Source organism: Periplaneta americana, chromosome 9 (genome assembly GCF_040183065.1).
Source record: "Periplaneta americana isolate PAMFEO1 chromosome 9, P.americana_PAMFEO1_priV1, whole genome shotgun sequence".
Taxonomy (NCBI): domain Eukaryota; kingdom Metazoa; phylum Arthropoda; class Insecta; order Blattodea; family Blattidae; genus Periplaneta; species Periplaneta americana.
In genome coordinates, this window is record NC_091125.1 from 59,849,579 (window position 1) to 59,857,693 (window position 8,115).

The 8,115-nt window shown below is 34.7% G+C and overlaps 1 long non-coding RNA gene across 1 annotated transcript in view; it reads right to left on the minus strand.

Moving 5' to 3' along the window:
• LOC138705986 (uncharacterized) overlaps positions 1 to 8,115 on the minus strand; it is a 394,464-nt gene that overhangs the window by 228,953 nt on the left and 157,396 nt on the right. The window lies entirely within an intron of this gene.

The following is an 8,115-nucleotide window of genomic DNA, read 5'->3' on the forward strand; positions in this document are numbered from 1 at the left end:
AACATGAAAAATGGGACGCATTAATTCCGAAAATACCCTCGTAGAAGCTGCAAAAATGAGGATGCTAAGATATTTGATGGGAGATAAAATTAGAAGTGTTGACATTAGGAAATAACTAAACATAACAAGAACTGTAGACAAAAATTTAAAAAGTTATCAGAAGAAATGGATGGAACATTGACTGGGAATGGCCTCTGAACGTTAGCAGTTCCAGGAATTTAATTAACGCTCTATTTCATTTAGTGGACCGAATTTTGAACGGCTGAGAAACAGATGGAGACAGTTGTTCAAATACGAATTTAATTTTCACTTCATAACTGGACTTCACCCAATCACTGATTCGGAAAAAGAAGAATGTATTATTGTAGAGTGAAGTCCAGTGTCGTGCTAACCCCGTGTCGCGGGAGTGTCCACTTGAGTCCGCTCTAAAATAAAAAATATAAGACTGAACCTAAATAAGTGCGGAATACACTCGATCGTTTATTTCATTAAGTACGAGTAAAATAACAATAACCATAGTCAACATCATTCACCTACAAGAAATAGGTCCTTCATTTAATTCCATAAATCACTACCATACGGATTCTTCAACATAACTTCAGTTACTTCCCGTGAATCCATTATGTGGTCAAGTAACTTCCACTCGCGATACAATTACAATTTCTGTATTAACAAATTTCAGACTTCTTTTATCTTTAAATTGAAAGAACTCGTATGAAATTATGATTTGCTTCGTCAATTTTTCACCCTCCTCCTCGATATTTTCTTGAACAGAAGTGGTTATATTACTTTTGTTAAGCATTGCTAACATGATCATACAATATGTATCAACTGATCAGTGCATACGCAAAAAAACAAAGCTTGATTCGAGCATGTTGAGATTGGGTCACAAAATGAACAGAGGCCTGCGTAAATAAAAGCATGCTGATTACAACTTCATCCCCCTATTATTTATTCGCTCGTTTTCATACTCTCTCTCGCTATCATAATATTAATACTCGATCACAACGCGATAACACGCTAGAAATTCCACTTCACACATCATCTCTGTATTCCTCATCTTTCACTGTTGCTACCTCTCGTTACTGGAACTCTCTGCCGCCTGAAGTCAAGGGCTGCCGAACATTGAAATCTTTCAAATCCAAGTTAGAAAATTATCTTATGACGAGTTGCCAAACTAACTTACTATTATGACAAGTGTTGTATTGCATGTTTCCACGTATTCACATTTTTTTTTTTATGTTCTAGTGATATTTAACTTATTTTATATTTTTGTTTTCATATTTTCCGATAATGGTATATCTCTAATGTGATAAGTTGAGCTATATATAAACATAATTTTCCTTACTGTGTATACTTAAAAATATTGTATTCATTGTATGCTTTGTACTGCATTATTGTATTACTAATATTAGTATTATTATTACTATTAGGCCTGTTATTATTATTATTATTAATATTATTATTATAATTATTATTATCATTACTATTCTTATTTATTATTATTATTATTATTATTATTATTATTATTATTATCAATAATTGTCTTATTTTTTTATACTTTGTAGGCCTCATTTATTTTTGACCTGCTGTTCACATTTTATTATGCTTTTTTCTTTCTTTCTGTATGTTATATATTATGTCTGATTTTTTCTTACTTGTTTACATTTTATTATTATTATCTTATTCAATTTTGTGTGTACTTTGTAAATTTGTAGTGTTTCTATAACGCAGTTTTTACTCCTGGTTGAGTGTTAGAGAAGGCCGTATGGCCTTAACTCTGCCAGGTTAAATAAATCATTATTATTATTATTATTATTATTATTATTATTATTATTACAACTTATACAAAGAGATGGTTAAATGAGACTAAATGTCCAATGAAACAAACCAACATGTTACTAATCCACAATTAACTAATTGTAATTCAATTTAAATACAAAAGTTAATAGACAATTAGAATAAAGTCAATTAATTTAATTCTCAATTAAGTCATCACAGCGTTCTAAATCATACTAAAATCGTAATTCTGATGATCATGTACAGTGTCAATGTAGGCACTGGCGTTTATAGTAAGTTCATTTGTTAATGTGTGACTGTAAAATGTCAGAAATTGAGAAACATTTATTACGGGAGTGTTGTAGCTTTGCAACGTAGGCCTAACCTAAAATGAACTAATCCATCATAATGTTAAATGGTTTTGCATGCAATCGCAAGTTTCAATATTAGTTTAATACACTATACATTACACGTGGTAAAATGATGGATGAGTTTAGTAACAAAAAAGAAGACTGATCTTAAAGCCTATTATAAAGTAGATCTTAGTGTATGCGAGTTACTCTATTCTAATGTCTTCAAATATAGGCCTAACGGTAACATTACATGATACATTTGTTATTCATATACTTTAGTTGCTATAATAGACGTAGTCGACGATTTAGTAAACGTTTCTTCAATAAAGTCATGTCCTATCAGTCGGAGATTCTAAGTCATCTTCTATACTATTCCAAATAGCCAATGCTGATATTTTGTTTAACCTAAATCGCATTTGGAAATCTTTTTCGTCCATTGTACTAAATAACCTTCTCTTTCGGAAATTATCTCCGTCGGTCTTGGTAAGAAATCATCTTGAAATACGAAATCAGCATCTTTAAATATGAAGTGCATCCTTCTCTTCGTCATGTTGAAAATTATCATCGTTAATGCAGGATTAATTATTTACATTACCAAATATTAACCAATTAACTTAAATCCAGCTCAATGAAAACTTGTAGTCCAATTCGTGTTGGTGAAATGCACCGTCATTTAAGTGTCAATTAAAAATACTTTAGTTAACAATTAAAATTAAATATGTCAGGTACAGCTGGCACCAGCGTTTTTGGCGTGTGTCCTAGATTTATAGTGCCCAATTTGTGAGCATATTGCTGGTGCAGCTGAAATGGTACCACTTCCTATACACGTCACATCAGCCATTTGCCAAACACTGTTGTCAGACTGACTGCGGCAAATGTAAAACACTCACACTTGACGTTCCCATTACTTATTTCACACGCCAAAAACGGTGACGCGCACTGTAAAATCGGTCCTAAGGAACTAAAGATGAAGATAACCGTAAGAAAGGACGGAATGTATTTCCAACGACAGGTCTCTGAGATAGAGCTGCAGCCCGGAAATTGCCTGTGCAATATAATTTGTGCAAATTAAATAGGTGTGTTTAAATGACATTTCAAAGTATTACATTCTTCTGAAATCATGACTGCATATTGTTGGAACAACTATATTGTTGGAGCTAAGAGTCGATGCGTAAATGATTGCTTCGTTAGGTTGCGTTTCCATGGATATACAACAACTAAATTGAAAGTATACATGAAATATGAAGCAAATTATTTTCTACCTATGTTTAAATAGAGATTCTTTTTGAATACATATGAGTAGTTCTATTACGTAACATGGTGATTGAGAGATGACAGACAATCGGGTGTTGCAAGATGGATGTTAGATATCAAGAAGAGCTGTGGTTGAATAACGGGACGCCTCAAGTGATGTGAAGCGGTATGTATTAAAACCTTATCACATAATGTATTATAAAACGCCGTCATCACCATAATAATAATAATAATAATAATAATAATAATAATAATAATAATAATAATCATCATCATCATCATAACTCTCGCAACATTACGAACTTCATGCCATGTCTTCCTCCATATTCTAAAAAATCATGTGCATCAGTTAACATACTGTGCATGCACCAATGTTTCCCTATTCCAGTTAATATTTTATATCGAAATTTAAAACCTTCACGTAGACCCCTACCAGTAACTTAAAATCTCTCTTACTTAACATTGACAATGTAGCGATGTTTATGTGAACCACTGACGAATGACACATATGCAACTCATTCGGCGGACCTAAGAGTACGAATAATGCGATCGTTATACTATTTGGTATTGTGCAATGGATCTGGAATTTTTAAAATAACAATATTGTGCGCTATGTGAATACTACTATAGCCTATGCGACCGCAATGTTTAAAACAACCACGTGCGCAATGTAACTACTTAAAAGAGTAAGATTTTAAACTTGTGCTCAATGTAGCCCTTCCCCTTATAATAATAATAATAATAATAATAATAATAATAATAATAATAATAATAATAATAATACCTGTAAAAATAATTGTATTATACTACTAATTCATGTTAAGCACATTCTTCTCATAGTAACAAGATTTGTCTATTGTTTATAATTTTCTCGTACTTTTTGGGGTTCTACTGTAGTTTTATCTGATTCTGTAACATGATTATCAAATACAAGGTGTTTCAGAACTGATGGTTAAAATTTATGGATGAGAAGTAAAAACGAAAAGAAACAAAAAATGTTGAGTAACCATTGGGTCCACAAATTAACAATTTAGAAGATAATGCCATTTCTTTAGTTGGTTGGGGCCGCCAGTGAACCGAACGCCTAGACTTTACGGAGACTGTGTCGTGTTCTCGTGGATGGATAAACAGTACACTCCATTTGATTTATATTGACAAGCTGTTTTCGGCTTTCACATAGGAGACTGTGCGCGGACTGTACTGTCTGTAACCACTTGGCGAGGCGATTTCGGTCCCGTGATACCCGGTGGTTACGACACAGTACGCGCACAGTCCTCTATGTGAAAACGTGTCAGATCGTCCACAAACCGTCTTCATTACTCGAACTCCTTGTTTCACTTTCGTTTTGAAAGGGGAAACTGTAATTCCGGGTTAGAAGAATGGTAAATAATACTGATGCAAGAGCATGATTACTTCACTGGATCATCTTTTAAGCTACAAAAGATGGTGTGGAACTCCCCTTCCTCATCACGTGTCATCAACAAATAATGAAGCCATACATTTTTCATCTTCATTTTCCTCTTCTCTCGCTTCTGTAACACAAGCTATGACAACGTCTTCCTGATTACAACTAGCCAAGAAGAAGAGGCGTACCTATATAAGTTGGAAAATATGAGAAAAACTGTCCACATACAGCCGCCGCACAGTCCCTCATGTGAAAACCGGCGACACACGACGCAGTCCCCTTAGAACAGTGATGTCAACAGATGCCCATAGGAGCAAGCGCGCGCTTTAGAGCACAGGAGAGACTGAGCGCTTTACAGCGGAAAGGAAAGAGACAGAAGAAAGAGGTAGTATATCCCTCTTGGTCGAGCTATATACAGGGATGGCCAGCACTGATTCAATGGATAAAGGGAAGAGAACTTATTAAAACTGTATCCATGTTAATTTTTAGATTTGTCTGAGAAATATAAGTGCATTATAAGAATGTAAGTTTTAATTTTAATGTTCTTTTTTCAGAAATTTGCTTTTTTATTCAAAAGGAATATTTTCTCAACTTTTTTTTTACAGAAAAATGAAATTTTCAGATATATTTGTTTAGTAGTCTTACAGGTACTAAAACAATGTTTTCGTAAATCTAATATATCGTAAATACGTATTACTGAAGATAGTGTATTAAAATGTTTGAAAATATTCGCATGGAAAATGTTTGTAAATGTTTGTAAGGAAATGAATTAACAAAGCAAATACTGTTACATCATAAACAAAAGATATGTGCCTATATGTTGGTAAAACGTCAGCTCTATAACTTCAGCAGATTTCGAGGTAATTTAATATTCTGATAACAGAAATTTGCGCACCAATATCACGTAAAAGCATAATGCGATAAGAGTTTTATTATGTAATATTAGTTACAGTTAAAACATATACCTAGACAACTTTGCTTTGTACTATAATATTGTTTTGATTACTTTCATAAGGCTAAAGATACCATCAATATCAATTTCAACTTATCATGTCATATTCAGTGTCTTTCTTTGGGATAACACTTTCTTTATGAATGATGTGTTTCATTCACTTAGTACAGTACAGTTGTAATTATTATGGGATTTGTGTGAATATTCCTTCTTTACTCTTTATTATGTTATTAATGTTTAAAACACAACTGCAATATTAGGCTAAGAAATAGGTGTTACTACTTTTGTTTACGGACAATATAGAAAATAACAAACAGAAAGAAGCCATATAAAAATAACGGCATAAAATTTCATGTTCCGTTTGAAGTTTGTGCACCACTGTTTTCTTAATCCAACAGGCTGCTTATTCCTCCCTCCATACCTAGCGCTTAATACCCGCGCACGACGTCAAGGTCAGAAAAATGCGCTTGCTTTGACATCACTGGCGTAGAGTCACCGCACAGTATCCTATATGCAAATCGACCTTTATGGAGCTCAGTTAGGTATCTGTTAACAAGGCGCTGGCGTTTGTAGCAAATGCGACCTTTTTGTGAATTTCGAGGGAAAAATTGTTCCGGGACCGGGTATCGAACCCGGGACCTTTGGTTTAACGTACCAAAGCTCTACCAACTGAGCAACTCGGGAACTCTACCCGACACCGATCCAATTTTTCCCTCTATATCCACAGACCTCAAAGTGGGCTGACAACCGTCAAGCAACCAACTTCGAGTGCACACTAACTCCGTGTGACTTAAATTGTGGTTTTCTGTTAACAAACAGTGACGTGTATTATGCAAATCAAGATTTCAGGTATAACTCCCTGTAAAGTTGATTTGAATAATTTCGAGGGAAAAATTGTTCCGGGGCCGGGTATCGAATCCGGGACCTTTGGTTAAACGTACCAACGCTCTCCCAACTGAGCTACCCGGGAACTCTACCAGACACCGATTCAATTTTTCCCTCTGTATCCACAGACCTCAAAGTGGCCTGACAACCGTCAAGCAACCAACACTGAGTGCACACTAACTCTGTATGACTTAAATTGGATCAGTGTCTGGTAGAGTTCCCGGGTAGCTCAGTTGGGAGAGCGTTGGTACGTTTAACCAAAGGTCCCGGGTTCGATACCCGGCCCCGGAACAATTTTTCCCTCGAAATTATTCAAATCAACTTTACAGGGAGTTATACCTGAAATCTTGATTTGCATAATACACGTCACTGTTCGTTAACAGAAAACCACAATTTAAGTCACACGGAGTTAGTGTGCACTCGAAGTTGGTTGCTTGACTGTTATCAGCCCACTTTGAGGTCTGTGGATATAGAGGGAAAAATTGGATCGGTGTCGGGTAGAGTTCCCGGTAGCTCAGTTGGTAGAGCGTTGGTACGTTAAACGAAAGGTCCCGGGTTCGATACCCGGCCCGGAACAATTTTTCCCTCGAAATTATTCAAATCAACTTTACAGGGAGTTATACCTGAAATCTTGATTTGCATGACCTTTTTGTGTTCTGTATTATAATTTTCATACAGTTTTATCCCATTTTAATTTTTAAGTTGTATAAAATTGGTTGTACGTAGTTTGTAACGGTTAAGCCACAAAAACTAATAATCTTCAGAAAGAGTACCTGATTTGTTGCAGGAAAATACTATATCTATGGCGGAGATCGTTTCTTTGAACAATTCCTGTAACTTGTTTTCCAACTGAGAGTGAGTAGGGAAAGAACAATTTGTTTTCCTTTTTCACTGTATACGTACGCGCGTACTGCAATGTACAATCAGTCTTGAATATTGGTTACTTCTTTCTCTAAGGAAGACGGAAAGAGAAATTTCTTTCGTCATTTATCCATTTTGTTAAGATATTTTCTATTAATCATAATGCTGGTACCGGTATACACAATTTATGTACACTGCAAGTTAACTGATAAACATACTGTAACTTTTCCAAAGTAATGGATATACATTTCTCAAACTGCATTCCTTCTTCACCCTTCTAAACAATTATTGTAATTATTACTTACATTACAAAATAACTAGAGCAGGTTTCTTAATGTTACAACATTAGTTTAAAGTTACAGACCTTAATTTAAAAAAAAAAATCCTGCTGAAGTTTCAACTTTCGACCTCATCCTCTGACAGAAACCATCTAGACTCCCAGTTCCCTATTTCAAAATACTTACTTAAGACACCTCTACAACTCCTTAAATTTCTTCGAATAAATTATGAAACACTCTGTATATATAATTATGGTTTATTTAACGAGGTTATATCAGCGCCGACGTTGTGCCGGAATTTTGTCCCGCAGGGGTTCCTTTACATGCCAGTAAATGTACCGACATGAA